The 15,984-nt window shown below is 40.7% G+C and overlaps 1 long non-coding RNA gene across 2 annotated transcripts in view; it reads left to right on the top strand.

The window, feature by feature from the left end:
• The window catches only part of LOC138916323 (uncharacterized), a 45,881-nt gene that overhangs the window by 4,121 nt on the left and 25,776 nt on the right, over positions 1–15,984 (top strand). Inside the window, exon 3 of one of the 2 annotated variants that reach the window (XR_011423508.1) lies at positions 12,191–12,768. The exons of the other annotated variant lie outside the window; for it this stretch is intronic. This is a non-coding gene — a long non-coding RNA (uncharacterized lncRNA). Of the gene's footprint in view, positions 1–12,190; positions 12,769–15,984 lie in introns of those variants that run through there. 2 annotated transcript variants of the gene reach the window in all.

Raw genomic sequence — 15,984 nt, 5'->3', positions numbered from 1 at the left:
CCCCTCGAGGCAGGTGCACAGGAGATGTCCTCAATAAACACTAAGGGGGCTGGTGTAGCTGAGGCAGAGAGAGGTGAGTGAAGTGGTAGGAGGTGGAATTGGAGAGGAAGTTGGGTGTTACATCTTATAAAACTGGATTTTATTTTGAGTGAAATGGGGAGCCACTGGAGAACATAGAGCCGAGAAATAACAAGACCTGACTTTTGTTTTAAATGGATCACTGTAGCTTCTGAGCGAAAAATAAACTGGAGCAGAGCAAAGATGGAATCAGGAAGACCAGTTAGGATGCTATTTTAATATTCCAGGCCATAGAAAAGGGTGTTTTGGACCAGAGTGGTAGTGATGGAGGTGGTGAGAACTGGTCAGATTTAGAATATATTTTGAAGGTAGAACCCACAGCTTTTACAGAAGAATTAAATGTGGGCAGTGAGAGAAAGAGATAGTCAAGAATGACTCCATGGTTTTTTGCTCAAGCTATTGCAAGAGCAAGCAGGATTGTAGGGGAAGACTAAGAGCTTTATTTTGAACATGTTATATTTAACACTTCTAATGGATCTGGAATGCAGGCAGTTGAAGAGAGGAATCTGGAGTTCAAGGACCAGGTCTGGACTGGAGGTAGAAATGTGAGAGTCATAGCAGATAGATGGTAGATAATGGATGAGATCACCCAAGGACTGAGTATAGATAGGGAGGATAGATCATCTGAGGATGAGTCCTGGAGCACACTCACATTTAGATATCAGGGAAATGAGAGGAAACCACTGAAAGAGACTGAGAAGGTCAAAGAACTGAGAGAAAGTAGAGTTTTGGAGGCTAAGAAAATATTTCAAGGAGGGAGTAACTGTCAAATGCCTCTGAGAGATCCAGTAAGATGAGGGCTAAGAATTAACCACTGGATTTGGGAATGAGGGGATGAACCTATATTGGAATAGATTTCAGAGACTGGGAGGAGAAATGAGGGTATTGAGTAAAGACAAATTTTGAGGAGTTTTGCTGCAAAGGGAGGACAGAAAAAGGAAGTGCCAGAGGTGGGTTTGGGGTTGGGGAAGAGATTTCCTGAGATCAGATGTTTGAGTGGTTGCAGGAGTGGTTAGGTAGAAAGGATACAGGAGAGATGCTGGAAAGAGAGGGAACAATTACTAAAATCAGGTCCTTGGTTGCTTGAGTGGTGATGGGCTGAATGCACAAATGGAGGGGTTTGTCTTTTACTCAGGAGAGAGTGGAGTAAAGGCCCCATGGAGGTAGATTTAGTGGGAGTCTGTGGATGTTCTTTCCTTACTGATTCGCTTTTCTTAGTGAGGTCATCAGAAAGGTCATCAGCTGCACCTGAGGAAGATGTCCAATTCTCAATCCTGACTGTACCTTAGAATCACCAGGAGGATTTTAAAAGCACACTCCTATCCAGGCCCTGTTCCACACCAATTAAATCAGATTCTCTGGAGGCACTGGTGATTTTTAAAGGTTTCCAGGTGATTCAAAGGTGTAGCCAGAGTTTGTTACAGGCTTTTAATTAATACAGGCCCTCATATGGTTCCCCTACACTGAACCCAGCATATGTGGGGTTAAAACTGAAAGCATTCATTCCCTTTCCCTGCTCCTTTAATTACTCTTATGTAAATATCTGTTTCTTTAACCTTTGACTCCCTGAGCTTTACAACCAAATAGAAGTTATACCTTGTTAAAGCCCAGCTGGCCTCATGCTGGGCTCACACTAAAGTTTTGGCTAATCACAGGTCCTTGAAGTTTATTACAGGGAAACTGGTGTCCAGAGAATATCAAGAAGCTGAAGCTTCCCAGTCCCCAATTCCTTGGCTTCCTGGCACCAGAATCCACCATCCAGCATGGAAGCAGACAACCAAGAACATCCACCTGCAGATTCCCTTATCTTACTACCCTCTTTCCTGCAAAGAGCCTCATAAGGCCAAACACAGGCTGATGGGAAAGTGCTGAGCAGCAAGCTCATAGGCTCCCCACTCGCCACAGCAGCCACATTCCTTGCAAACTTTTAAAACCTCTTACCCACTCATTAACAGGAGCCAGCCATTCTTAAGGTGCTAGCCTGCTGCGTCATCCCTTTCCCTGGCAAAGAAAATAAAAGCTGATTTTTTCCCTTTGGACCCAAAACTCTGTTCTCATTATTTGGATTGGCACCAAGTTCAGAGACCGAACTTTCGGTAACAAGTTGAGAAACCCTGGGTTAGGGGTTTGAGGAAAGATGTGAAAGAGTTAGAATAGTTCTGTAAGAAAGTAGAGACTTGGCCAACTAAATAAATATATTTGGATTTGTGGTTGAGCATTTAAAGTGAAACCTGCCAGCATAGCTGTGTTTTTCTCCAACTACATTTAGCTGCCAGGGGCAGACACAGGGTTGACAGAGGGTCGGTTTTACCAAAGTATTGTATTCTGCTAGGTGTGTCTGATGGAGGTTGAGTACAAGAGAGATTACAATGATGGACCTGGAATCTATGCCCGCTAAGGAGGCAAGTGAGAATTTGGGAGAAGGATAAAGGGACATTAAAAAGGGGATAGGTACATGATTTCCTGTCACAGGAATTTTTTTCTCTTCTGAGTGATTTAGATAATTAATATTTCCATGAAATAATTTAGTGCAGCTAGACCCTTGCAAAGCAGCACAAACCACTCTGATTAGTGTTTCAAACTACCTTTTATTCTCAGGAATTAAAAAAAATTTTTTCAACAAGTGAACGTGTAGGACATTTAGAGTGAAGAAAAAATACATATTGGAAGTTAGCTTTTCACATAGCTTTCACATTCTTAGAAAATGGTATAGTTTATGGAGTTAGCCCTTCCCACCCTTTTGTACATTTGTCTTGTGTCCTTACCCATTGGTGACATTTTCTTTGTTTAAGCACAGCCAACCCCTCTCCACTTGTTCTCCAACAAAAGAAAGGGATCTGATATGAGTACCATCCCTAAAGTTCATTTGCCTTGAAAGGAGAAACTGCAGTGGGAGGTTGGTGTTTTACATAAAATAATGATTGCTTAGTTGTAGAAACTAAGATATTCTAAGAAACAGGAAGAGATTCTCTTTGCTGGAGGGGAGACCTTCTCGATTTCCTAATGTCACAAATTTGTAGTTGGCACTAACATAACTTAAGGTGTAAATTGCACTTTCAGGGTCAAATTCTAGATTATTAAGCTGATATATTGTTGTAGACATAGAGTAAAAGCAACATCTGTTCCTCCAGTGTCTTATAGTGAGAACGACCAGAGGATGCTTCTTTCAAGGTTGTTTGTGAAAAGTGAGGCACCTGCAAACCCGTGTAGCATACCTGAACCATCACATAAGTAGAATGTAGCCTGCACTCTAAGTGTAGAAGAAAGAGAATCATAAGAAGACACATGCTTCTCGGGGCTTTCATCAAATTTAGCGCAACCTCCAACCATTTCTCTATCTTCAAATTATCTTGCAGTAATTTTTTACAAATGTTAATGTGGGGATTAATAATGCCCTTGATTACAGTGAGCAACTCAGTTATCAGAAAAACATTGGTCTCTAACATTTGTTCTAATTACTAAAGCAGAAGAGCTAACAGAGTTTAGAAAATTTTCAACAAGGTTTAACCAAAAAATATTTTCCATTTCATTCTAGTTAGGTCAGCACAGATATCATTTTCCCATAACTTTCCAAGTAGTTGATATTTTTCAGAGATAATATTTGGTTCTTTATAGAAAGATAAAAAATGGAGGTCCATAAAAATGGACCTTTTATGTATACTTTCTGTATGCCAGGAACTGTACTAAACTGTTTACCTGAAGAATCTAATTTATCCTCACAACAAACCCTATGAGGTCAATATTCTCATTTTATGGATGACAAAACTGATGCTTAGAGAGCTGAGGTAAATTTTCCAAAGTCATACAGCTAGTATGTAATGGAGTCAGAAGTAGAACTCAGGTAGTCCCATTCCAGGCTAAACTCTTGATGGTGTCTACCCATAGTGTTTTGACTGTCACCTGTTCCCTACTCCATTCCCATTTAGGGACAGTCAGCAATACCCAATTGCTGTGCATGATGGGTGGCTGCAGGCTTTAGTTATGTATATGCAAGGTGGAAAGGTTACTTCTTATGTTCTGCTTCAGCTCTTTCCTTTGCCCAGGAAAGTATCCATCCTTCAAAACTTCAATATTAATCTTGTTCAGGGATGAATTAAGCTGCAGACGTCACACAGTTTCCTATGTCATCCATATTTCTTTCAGAAGACCTAGATAGCTTTCACTTAGAAATAAGAAGGAATGATGAGGGGATGTTCATAGGGACTCCCAGAAATATTTCTGGGCCAGTAATGATCACTAGCCCTTATGTTACTCTTGGGTCATTTTGCTGGTTCTTGACATGTATTAATTTGCCCTGAGATTCCTTGGCCCCTCCTAATAATCAAAAGCTCCCAGGATAGGTCAACACGTCACCCCATTTGTTGTAATTCTGCAGTTTGAATGTACTTATCAGGCCCTTTCCTGAGAATGTCATTATAAGAGGAAGAGTGATTAGTGTGCAGAAGAGCATCAGGTGGGAGGGAGCCAACAACATTTGTAGGAATGAGAAGCCAGTGCTCCCTCTTGACCGAGCATTTCCCAGGAGTGCCCATACACATTCACAGCTTGAGGACTTCTGCTGTCAGACCCCTGCTGTCAGTCTCCTGCCCAGCCAGGACCAACTGAGAGCCTCCTCCTTTGGGGTACATGACTCTTTCTAAGGGTCCTTTGTTTAGCCAAAGAAGAAAGACCAATCAAGACATCCTCTCCCTCTTCTAGTTTTGTCTCTCTGGTGAAAAAGACTCAGCCTAACCCCATTTGGGCTGCTAGATGGAGGCAAGAGACCACATACTGGATGTGTAACCATAGGCAAGTGATTGAACTTTGCTGGACCTTAATTGAAACATCTGGAAGGTGGGGATGTTGTAAGGATAAACTAAGAGAATGTTTAACTGTTATCATAGAGTTGAGGAAAATCTCTTGAATGCAATGCATTCCATCTTACCAAAATAGAGGACAAATCGGTGTTTTAAATAATATTCATATTTTATATTTATATGTATAAATATATAAATAATGTGTATATATAAATACATTTAATATTTATTTATATTTATCTCAAGATGTAGCACTAACTTCCTGAGCAGTGAAAGAGGGGTGAGTTCTTGCAGAGAATTGTGTCTGACCCAATTGAAAGGCCAGTGTTGCACTGCTTTATAAAGGAAAGACTGTGGTTGGGGAGGGAGTTGAAAAATACTGAGAAAATCTAGTCTATTACTAAAGCACCATCCCACCACAGCTATAAAGCAATTGGACATATTCCTTTAATTCCAACTGCAGTCTTCAAGGCCCAAGGTACCTGGGTAGAGGGAATGGAGGGCAAGTTCTGCTTAACTGTGGACAACCATTGCAGTCACACAGGGCCCCACCCCAAGAAGGGTCTCATGCTAGATTTAATGCTCTGCTGTCACTGTCTTGAAATTCTTAGTAATTTTATTCTTAACTTGTGTTTTGTAAGTGAAGTGGATGGGACAATAGAGCATGTGCATGAACAGAGGAGATAGCTCCATATGGTGTCCACTGTTCTTGGCCCCCTCATCTGCAAATAGTGCTCACTCTGCCTAGTGAGCGCAGCATTGAAGTGGACACACTATTTGTGAGGTTCAGCAAGACTCAAAGTGAGTACAAGGAGGTCACATTACATTGATGACTGTGTAAACAAGAGCACACTTTCCCTGCAAACCAAAACTTACCTTGAACATAACAAGAAGATAATGGCCTTTCTCGAACAACCAAGAACTCTCTCATTCCTTTTCACTCATGTACTTCTCTGCGTTAGCCAACCACTTAGGCTGAAAACTGTGACGTGGAAGGAAAGGGAAACACAGGGCCGCCCATTGTTCCTTGTCCTTTCAGCTCTTCCTTATTCATCAGTAGGCCACAGGTAGGAGGGTTGGAATAATAGGTGTGTACTGTCAAAACTGACCACAGTGGAACCATTTAAACTGGAGTCAGAGCTGCCTTTCCAGAGCAACTGCCCTGCTGTCTTGAACCTTGGACTGGACTAAACCCTTTGACAGGGCCAAAAGGCAATTGTTTTACCAGCAATTGTTTGAGAAGTCAGCAGGAGAACGGACATCCTGATCACAAAGGCTGAGGATTGTGGACTTTCTGAAGATAGAATTAATAGTCAATCAATGTTTAGCCAAGACTAGTTCTCTGTCTCCAACTCTAATTAAAATTCTTTGTAATACAACCTTCCTTCTTTGCCTTTAAAAGCCCCTTACTTTTACCCCCTAGGAGGATACTATTTGGATTGCTACCCAAATCTGTGTACCCTGTGTACCATGTACGTGTATCCACGTACCAATTCTTTGATCCCAGAATAAACGCCTTTTTGCCTCTCATTTTGGCTCTTTATTTTTAGGTTGACAGTATCAAGAAGTGAAATAAAACAGTTGAGCTAGTTTTATGCAGGGTTTCCACTGTTCTGATAAGAACAAAATACCATGTAACAGCTGTGAAATATGAGCTGTGTAATTCTGGTGAGTCCACATACAAATTATTTAAAACTGGCATTGCACAATATAAAGATGAATGTAAAATTCATGCTAATAATTAAATTTTTATTTATTTAGAGTGACGTTAAATAGCAAATAGAAAGCACCATTCATGACAAGTCAAGAGAGAGACTGTGGAGGAAAGAAGCTTTCTTTGCACCTTTAACAATACTTTGTTCATGCTTTTGAACAAAGGGCCCTACATTTTCATTTTCCACTAGGCCTGCAAATTATGTAGCCAGCCCTGAGAACAGCTTCATAGTGTCTCGATGGCCCAGTAGGGTAAATGCCATGAGCCTCCTGCCCTGGCACAGTAGTGTGAGGGATCAGAATTGGCCACACCACAATGTGTATCTTTGGCATGAGGATTATTTTGGGCTGGTTACTTTTAAGAAACTGCAGACAGGGGAGAAGCTCTGAAAAGTAGAAGTTACCCTTTATAAGAGACATTTACATTTGTAAGGGAAATCTCCATCTGTAAAGATGCCTCCCTCTCTGTACCAGGAAGAAGGGGGGATGATGACCTTATCTCTAGAAACTCTTTTTTTTTTGAAGATTTTATTTTTCGTTTTTCTCTCCAAAGCCCCTCCGTATAGAGTTGTGTATTTTTAGTTGTGGGTCCTTCTAGTTGTGGCATGTGGGATGCCACCTCAGTGTGGCTTGTTGAGCGGTACCATGTTCACACCCTGGATTCGAACCGGGGAAACCCTGGGCCACCGCAGCAGAGTGCGTGAACTTAACCACTCGGCCACTGGACCTGCTCTCTCTAGAAACTCTTAACAGTGTGGAAGGCAAGGACTTAAATCTACATAATAACCTTGCCCTTGTTTACTGTGCTTTTCTAGTAATCTCCCATAACAGAGTCTCTCCACCCCCAACATCCTCCTTTGTCTTTAGCTGAAGATAGTATTTAAGGTAACAGCCTCTGCCATTTTGGCTAGTTACTCAGCTTTCCTGGGTTTCCCCTGTGCTGTAAAGCTTTGTTTGATTTTCTCCTGTTATTCTGTCTCATGTGAATTTAATTCATAGCCCAGCCAGAAGGACCTAGAGGGTAGAGGATTTGCCTTGTTCACCTACAGTGGCACCACACAAGCCCCCCAAAGAGAAATAAAACTTTAGAATAAAGGAGGCAGATCCTTAAGTTGCAAGAGATCATTTCTGAAACAGATGTCTTAGTCTGCTGGGGCTGTCATAAAGTATCACAGACTGTGGCTCAGGCAACAGAAATTTATTTTCTCACAATTCTGGAGGTTGGAAGTCCAAGATCAGGGTCAGTAGGATTGGTTTCTCCTGAGGTCTCTCTCTGTGGCTTGTAGATGGTCATCTTCTCCCTGTGTCCTCACATGGTCTTCTCTGTGTGTGTGTCTGTGTCCCAGTCTCTTCTTATAAGGACCCCAGTCATATCAGATTAGGGCCCACCCTCACGACCTCACTTTCACTTTATTACCTCTTTAAGGACCCTGTCTCCAAATACTTTTACATTCTGGGGTTAGGACTTCAACATACAAATTTAGAGGGACACAAATGAGCTCATAACAATAGGCCAAATTGGATTTGAAACAAAAATTTACACACATTTAAAAAAATTAAGATTACATTTTTTGTGCACCTGAGTTGATAGATTGAGATGTAGTTGCAAACTTACAGTGAAATATCCTTTGGAATGAGTGAACAGAGCTTCTATAATTCCACACATTCACAACCAAAACAAACCCCAAGGCTTCCTAATTTGGGATTTGTCCATCTTATGTTCAGTGGCAACAAAAACCGGCCTAGGGCTTTTCTTTCGATCTAGCAGAAAATTAACAGGAAAAGGAATTGAGCACTTAGACATCTTGATGGTGTTTGTTTTTTTAAATCATACTCTACTCAGTCTTCCAAATCTAATCAAGCTCTTGGCTTCACAGAGGAGGGATGAGATTAATTACAGTCACTGGCCACAATGTGCCTTTTTTATTATTGTTACTATTTGTGTTATTTTTAGATATAAGAGACAAGCTTTGTCTTAGCTCAGGCAAAAATACTATAAACTGGGTGGTTTAAGCAACAAACTTTTATTTCTCACAGCTCTGGAAGCTGGGAAGTCGAAGACCACTGGCAGATACTGTGTCTGTTTGAAGGCCCCCTCGCTTGTTTATGGATGGCCATCTTCTTGTAACCTCACACGGTGGAAGGGATGAGGGAGCCCTGTGGGGTCTCTTCTACGAAGGCACTAATCTCATTCATAAGGGCGCCACCCTCATGGCCTAATCACCTCCCAAAGGCCCCACCTCCTAACACCATCAAGCATTAGGTTTCCACATGTGAATTTTGGGAGGACACAAACATTAAGTCTACAGCAGGCTTCACTGAACATCTTCTACGTCCAAGGCACTATTAATTGGCACAATTAAACATTTCCCCCAAATACTTTCTAGAGAATATTTCTCCACTTTTTCTTTCTTGAGAACTTTTTTGAGAGGATCTTAAAAAGTTCCAAAAAGATTCAGAAGAAACCACTGGCAGCTTGCTGAATCAGTCTTCACAGTGGAGCAGAATTCACTCTAAAAGAGGATAGTCTTGGATATCCAGGCAAGGGGACTTTGCTTTAAAGTCATCTCAAATTATGAATTTCATTATTATGAATAATAATAACTGTAATATCAGTAGAACTTTATTTATCGAGGGCCTATTGTGTGCCAGGTACTCCTGAGCATCTGAGCCACATCATCTCGTGATCCTCACTACAGCCCCCTGGGGGTCAGACTGTCTTCATCTCCACATTAGGATGAACACTGAGTCTTGGTGAGAATTCACACCCTTTCCCAAGGCCCCACATTGCTAGTGAGGGGCCAGCTGGGATCTTCACCCATTTTGACTCTAGAGCCTGTGTTGGCAAACGTGGGCTTCACTAGCTATTCAGTATGTGGACCACTGATAGAGGCAGAGGTGAGAAAGCAAACCTGCAAGGCCCACTTTTTCCCTTAAGGTAATCCCAGTGATGCAGGCTCGGCGAGCCGAGAAATTGAAAGATTTCTTGGACTCTCAAGGTCTGGTAGTAGTGCTCTTTTACTCAGAGAATAGCATGGGAACAGGACCCATGGGCAGTAAAGGGCTGCAGGCATGGGGACAGGACCCGTGGGCAGTGAGGGGCTGCAGGCATGGGGACAGGACCCGTGGGCAGTGAGGGGCTGCAATGTGTTGAGGGTTAGGCCTATATTTATAAGGCATGGGTATATGACTTATTTTTACTAGACAAAGGAAAGATTATGTAAAAAGTCATTAAAATGGTATCAGTGCAGGTGGGGTCTGGTTATTGTGTGGTCGTATAACTTTAGGTATGAATCAGGTCATATAGATCAGCATGTAGGCCAGGACACCTTGTGTCTCTCTCTCTGGGGCAGCCTTGATCCACATCACCAGCAGTAACTGCCTGAGTTAGGGATGAGATCTAGATGCTGCACAGGGCGTATTTCAGTATTTCACAAATGTGGTGGTAAAGGGGTTCTAATGACTCACAGAATGGACAGAGTTAAATGAGACTTGGGGAAATATCTGGGTCCGTAGAGCAGTAACCTCTAAGCATTTGTTATTGTGCACCTCTTTCTCAAAAAAAAGTTTTGAGAACATACCGCAATGTAAGCATATTATGTATGCATATTTATTTATAAATTATAGGCTCATACTACTGCTCTAAATTATTATGTGCCTTATAAATGATATACAAAAGATAAGCATTTAAAAGGATGACATGAAAATTAAATAGAAATAAAACTAATATTTTCTTCTTGCATTTTACTGGACTATCTTTCAAGCTTCACTTTGGAGAACACTTTTTAAAGAGAGATAGAGCAATTTGATTTTTACCATTAAATCCCAGGATTAATTTCTAAAGGAGGAAAATAGAGATGTTTTTAAAGAAATACACTCTGATGATTAGAGAAGACAGAACCAGTCAGTTCTGGTCTGCTGATCCATAATGTGGCAGCCACTGGAGTCTTGAAGCTACAGCTCTATGACCAGACCTCTTATTCCAGACTTGCCAACCTGAAGCTTTAAAAACATACTTCACTCAAAATCAGTATCATCACAAAATTCTTTTAGCCATTCGTGCTACAAAAATCAAAATAAATGTTTGTGGGCTCCTTCTAGGTTAATAAAACTGATAAGCCGACATTTAGGGAAAACACATTACTTTATTGGGAGGAAGAAGCAGAATTATAGCACATGATGTTACTGGACCAAACATGGGTCCTTTCTTGGGAGTTAAATCAAACTGCACCAGAAGTAGTTGTTTCACAAAGTCTACTTTTTATTTGTGGCATGCTGCAAAGAAAAATGGAGACCACAGGGAATAATTTCCCAAAGCTAAGGCCCCCTGAGCACGGGGAGGTGGGTAACTTTATTTGGGGTGGGGATGAATATTCAAAGGGGAAGTTTCATCATGGCACGTAGAGGTGGGCATAAGCTTGCATGTGCACAGTTTAAGATCATGCTTCTACATACATTGCATGACCTAAAAGTGACTGCTTTGCCCCTCCCAGAGGAGGGGAGTTTATGATGTTAATGAGTGCAGGTTACGTTAGTACAATTTTCAGCCTATGTGTGCAGGTGCCAGTCTTGCAGTTGTGGACTGGGCCAACCTGGTCCAGTGCAGCACAGCTGGGTTCATGGCAGTTGTTGCTTAGAGCTTCTTCCTGGAACATAGCTGAAAACTGCATAAACTCAAGGCCCCAAGGTCTCAGATAACAGAACACCTGCACCTTGCAAGAAGATAAGAGAATTAGATCTAACGTTAACAGATTCTTTTTTTTTTTTAAGTAGGGCAAGAGAAATGGGTTAGGGTCCATGTCTGGTGACAATGACAAGAGGATTCGTTTTAGAGAGCTTTTCATCATCCAGATGGCTTAAGGTAGAGAGAAAACCAGAGTTGTATGACCAAAAACTGACCCAGTTTTAGCATTTGACCCATCAACCTCCAGGTAGGGAGGAGAAGGTTGTGTGGGGCCTGGAGCAGATGGCAATGGGAAGCCCACACTAGTGGGTGAGCAGCTGCTCTCCCTCTCTCCTGTGGGCAAGGAAAAGAATGGATTTACTCTCCAGTAAGCATGGCAATGAGTTGATGAGGTAGGTTAGGTAGAAGTCTGGACACCTGAAAAAGGCAGGGAAGGGGACTTTCAAGTCACTGTCCTGCCATCTTGTCAGCATCTTATGTGCAAGGCTCTCTTTTAATGGGATGCCAAATGAATTGATATATGAATCTGACTACTGGCTGCCATGTAAAATTGTCCAAGTTGGCCATGCCACAAGGCCCCACAACTAAAGGGATGCCCTTAACATTACAGATATCTTTATTATTTTGAAAATTAAAAAAATATATTTTTTAATTTGTTGCCTCCAAAGATGGGCAATTAATTGCTTATTATGACAATTTTTGGTAGATGGCATAAAACGGTCTTCTTTTTTTATTAAAATCAGTGTGTTGTAACAATTTTCTGAAAAATGGAAATAAAGTGCCTCCTTCCAACAAGGTCTATACACAGGCATACCCTATGTATTGGTTTTGCAACAGAGCCCGTCATTTGCAGAACATACATATTTCTCAATACAAAGATTTTTGCTGATATTCATATGGAAAACATTCTCAAACCTAGGTTGCAGATGAAACCTTCACTACCACTGACAAGGCATAACAAAGAGTTTTTCTACAAACGATCTGTGGTTGTGGAAGAAATTAACTCCGCAATTTGTGGCTGATTTCAAAGCCTCTAAAGAGGTGGTGGACAACCAGGCAAAGTATGACACTTGAAGAGGCAGCCAGGTTGGGAAGAGATAGCAAAAAAGATGTCAAAGAGCTCCTAAAAAGTCTGCTGCTGTGGCATTTTCGACCACTGAGCTTGAGAAAGTCTATGATGAAGATCTGGAAGAGATCAGATCAAACCCCTGGACGCTGCTGGTTTAGAAATACGTTTAGAATTACAGCTGGTTTAGAATTACAGTGCTATCCCTGTTCTTGCTTTGAGGCCATAAGAGGGAAAGCCCAGCTTTTAAAAATGGCCCCGTGCCTCTATAGCACCCTACAAGGAAAAGCTGAGAGTGGAAGCAGAGTTCCTCTTGGCAATTTTTTCATCCTGTTGTGTCACTCACCTCCTCTGAAGATTTATCAGGATCCAGAAGTGTCTACAGCAGCAGCTTCTCAAGTGCTGTCAGCTCCAAGTGTCTACCTCACTTGGTGAGTTGCAGTGCAGGAAATCGTCTTAATTTATTGTAAGTGTCTGTCTCCATTTTCTCTAGTAGGTCCATTTATCGCTGTTTGTTATTTGCTGTGCTATACTGCAAATGTAACACTGCATGCAAACCCTACATGCTGTGGAATACAGAGCAAGTGCTAGTTAGCATATGAACTGTTGAGTGATCAGGGCACATGTTTTCTATTCCTTCATGAGTTTGTCGCTTACATGTAGGTTCTTCAGTGTTTTAGTTACATCTTAGTAAGTTAGTTAGGGATTTTCTCTTGACCTAAAATGTATAATAAGTTTTCCCATTGAAAATAGTGCGGAAAAAACTACTTTTTTTTTCCAGTTTTATTGATAAATAATTGACATACATCACAGTATAAATTAAAGGCATACAGCATGATGACTTGATTTACATATGTTGTGAAATGATTATTGAAGTAGGCTCAGCCAACATCCATCTTCTCATATAGATACAACATAAACAAAAGAAAGAAAAAAGCCTTTCCTTATGATACCTGTTAGTGTGACCAGGGAACCAGGCAGAGAAAGGGTTACCGAGGATCTGCTCACAGCTAACATAAGCTGTCTAGTGTTTTCCAGACAAAAAGAAACTGTGTTCTTTTTTTGCAGAAATTGTTGTCTCTGTTTTGGAGATGTTGCTGTTTTGCAGAGAAAGCACGTTTGCAGAAAGACCCCCACAAAATGTTCCAGCTCCAGGCGTCCTAAAGTTACCTTAACTCATTAGCATCTTAAATTCTCTTTCTCTGGGAGGGTCCAAACAGCCATTTTTAGATCATGTGATGTATGTAAGAACGTGTATACATGCTGCAAACCGCCTTAAAGGAACACAGTTGCTACAAACAAACCCTGATCTTTTGCATAATGTCTCCACCAGCCCTGAGCCCTAAGACACTGCTTTGGGTGCTATTCCTGGTGGTCTTCACTGCTTGTGCAAGTGATAAACCTTTTCTTCACCTACCTCTGCCTTGGTTGTGCTTTTCGGCTCCACACTCACCAGGAGATGAACCCATTACATTTGATTACATTAGGATTTACTTTCTTAACAACTTTCCTACATACCATACGGCAGGTTAGCTATAGTCCTCATGTTGTACATTACATCCTTATCATACTTATTTATCTTATAACTGGAAGTTTGTACCTTTTGACCACCATCCTCCAATCCTTTCTTTCCCTACCCAAGTCTACTTTTTGTTGTTGTTGTTCAGAACTTCCGAGTTTCAAGAATGGATTAACTAATGTTAAGTGGGAGATGTCTGAGTATTGTTCTGCTTTGAGGATAAAATAGAAACAAGTTGGATAAAGGTTTTTGCCCAAACAATTTCTAAAATAAACTGTTCCTAGACAGCTGCTTTTCTGACTCATATACTGAGTACACATCTTAAAATTAAAAATAATACACCATTGATATTAAGTTGTTGTTGTTAGTGCCGTGGAGTAGATTCTGACTCCTAGCGACCCTGTGTCGACAGAGCTAAACCCTGCCCAGTCTTTTTGCACCATCCTCTCATCTTCTGGCGCTGTATCAGACAATGCTCTGCTGCTATTCACTGGGTTTTCACGGCCGATTTTTTTGGAAGTGGGTGGTCAGGTCCTTCTTCCTAGTCTATCTTAGTCTAGAAGTTCTGCTGAAACCTGTCCACCATGGGTGACTCTGCTGCTATTTGGAATACCTGTGGCAGAGCATCACAGCAACATGGAGCTGCCACAGCCAGTGGTGTGGTTCCCTGACTGGGAAACAAACCCCAGCAGCTTTGGTGAGAGGGTTGAACTGATATTAGACACTGGCTAAATCTGATCTTTTGAAGCTGATTTCTTATTCATATCTTCTGAGATTTGTTTGCTAAAAACAGAATGGTATTTTGAATTCCCAGTTTAAATCTGTAAGTATTTTCATTGTGACACAAATAATTTTTTAATAGCTAATATTCATTTATCATTACTAAGCCACAAAGAATTACATAGAACTCTTAGAAATTACTACAAAATGGTCCACTAATTTTATTATAGCAGTTATTTTCAATGATATGGAAATTTTGTTGGTATATAAATTACCTACTTGTCATTTATATATTACTTTATATTTACTTATTACTTGAAAGTTTTATTACATATTTCTTCAAATTTCACAAATTCTGAGTTAAAATACTACAAAACACTTACAAAGACTCAATCTAGTAAAAAATAATTTGAGCCAGGAATACAGCTATATTGCAAATGTGCATGGAAAACACAGTAGATTAAAGGAAGTTACTTAAAACATATTCTAGGACATTCTATAATTCTTCTGTACATTATTAATTTTTTATTTTGAAACAATCAAAAACTCAGATAATGAGGAGCTTTTTTTCCTAAACCGTTTGAGAGTTCATTGATAACATGAGTGCTCCATCATTCCTGAATACTTAGTGTGGATTTCCTACAAATCAGGATATTTTCCTGCATGACAGCAACACAAGCATCAATATGGATACCACACTTGATCTTAGCCAAAAGGCCGAGAAGCAATAAAATAGGAAATTTACATGGTTACATTACCACCATTTCATCCACAGACCCCATTCTCATCTTGCCAATTGTCCCAATAACCGACGATGGGATGCATGTAGTTGTCAGTCTCTTAATTTCCTTCAGTCTGCAGCAGTTCCTCGGTCACTCCTTGACTTCCATGACCTTGACACTTTTGAAGATTACAGGCTGGTTATGTTCTAGAATGTTCCTTAGTTTGGGTTTGTCTGATGTTCCCTCATGATTAGATCCAGGTTATGTGTCTTTGGCAGGAATAACGCAGAAGTACTGCTATGTTCTCCCTGCATCCCAGGAGGTGGCATAGGATTTTGATTTGTCCCATTGCTGATGATGGTAACTTTGATAATTTGGTTAAGGAAGCAGGTGCCAATCTATTCCACTGTGAAGCTATACTTTTCCCTTCTGAAATTCAAAAGTGTTTTGTGGGGTGGTATTTTAACATTATGTAAATATCCCGTTCCTCATCAAACCATTTATTCTAATTTATTATTTTATTTATTATTTATTTTTATATTTGCATGGACGTACATTTCCTAGTTTATTATGGATTATAATCTGTTACCATCATTATTTATTATGATGCTCACGTTGTCCCCAGTGTGACCAGTAGGGGCCCCTTCAAACTGACTTCTGTGTTCTTTTGACAAGTCCCCATCATT

Source organism: Equus caballus, chromosome 1 (assembly GCF_041296265.1).
Source record: "Equus caballus isolate H_3958 breed thoroughbred chromosome 1, TB-T2T, whole genome shotgun sequence".
NCBI classification, from domain to species: Eukaryota; Metazoa; Chordata; class Mammalia; order Perissodactyla; family Equidae; genus Equus; species Equus caballus.
The sequence above is the reverse complement of the archived record's forward strand: the minus strand, read 5'-3'. Positions and strand labels throughout refer to the sequence as shown.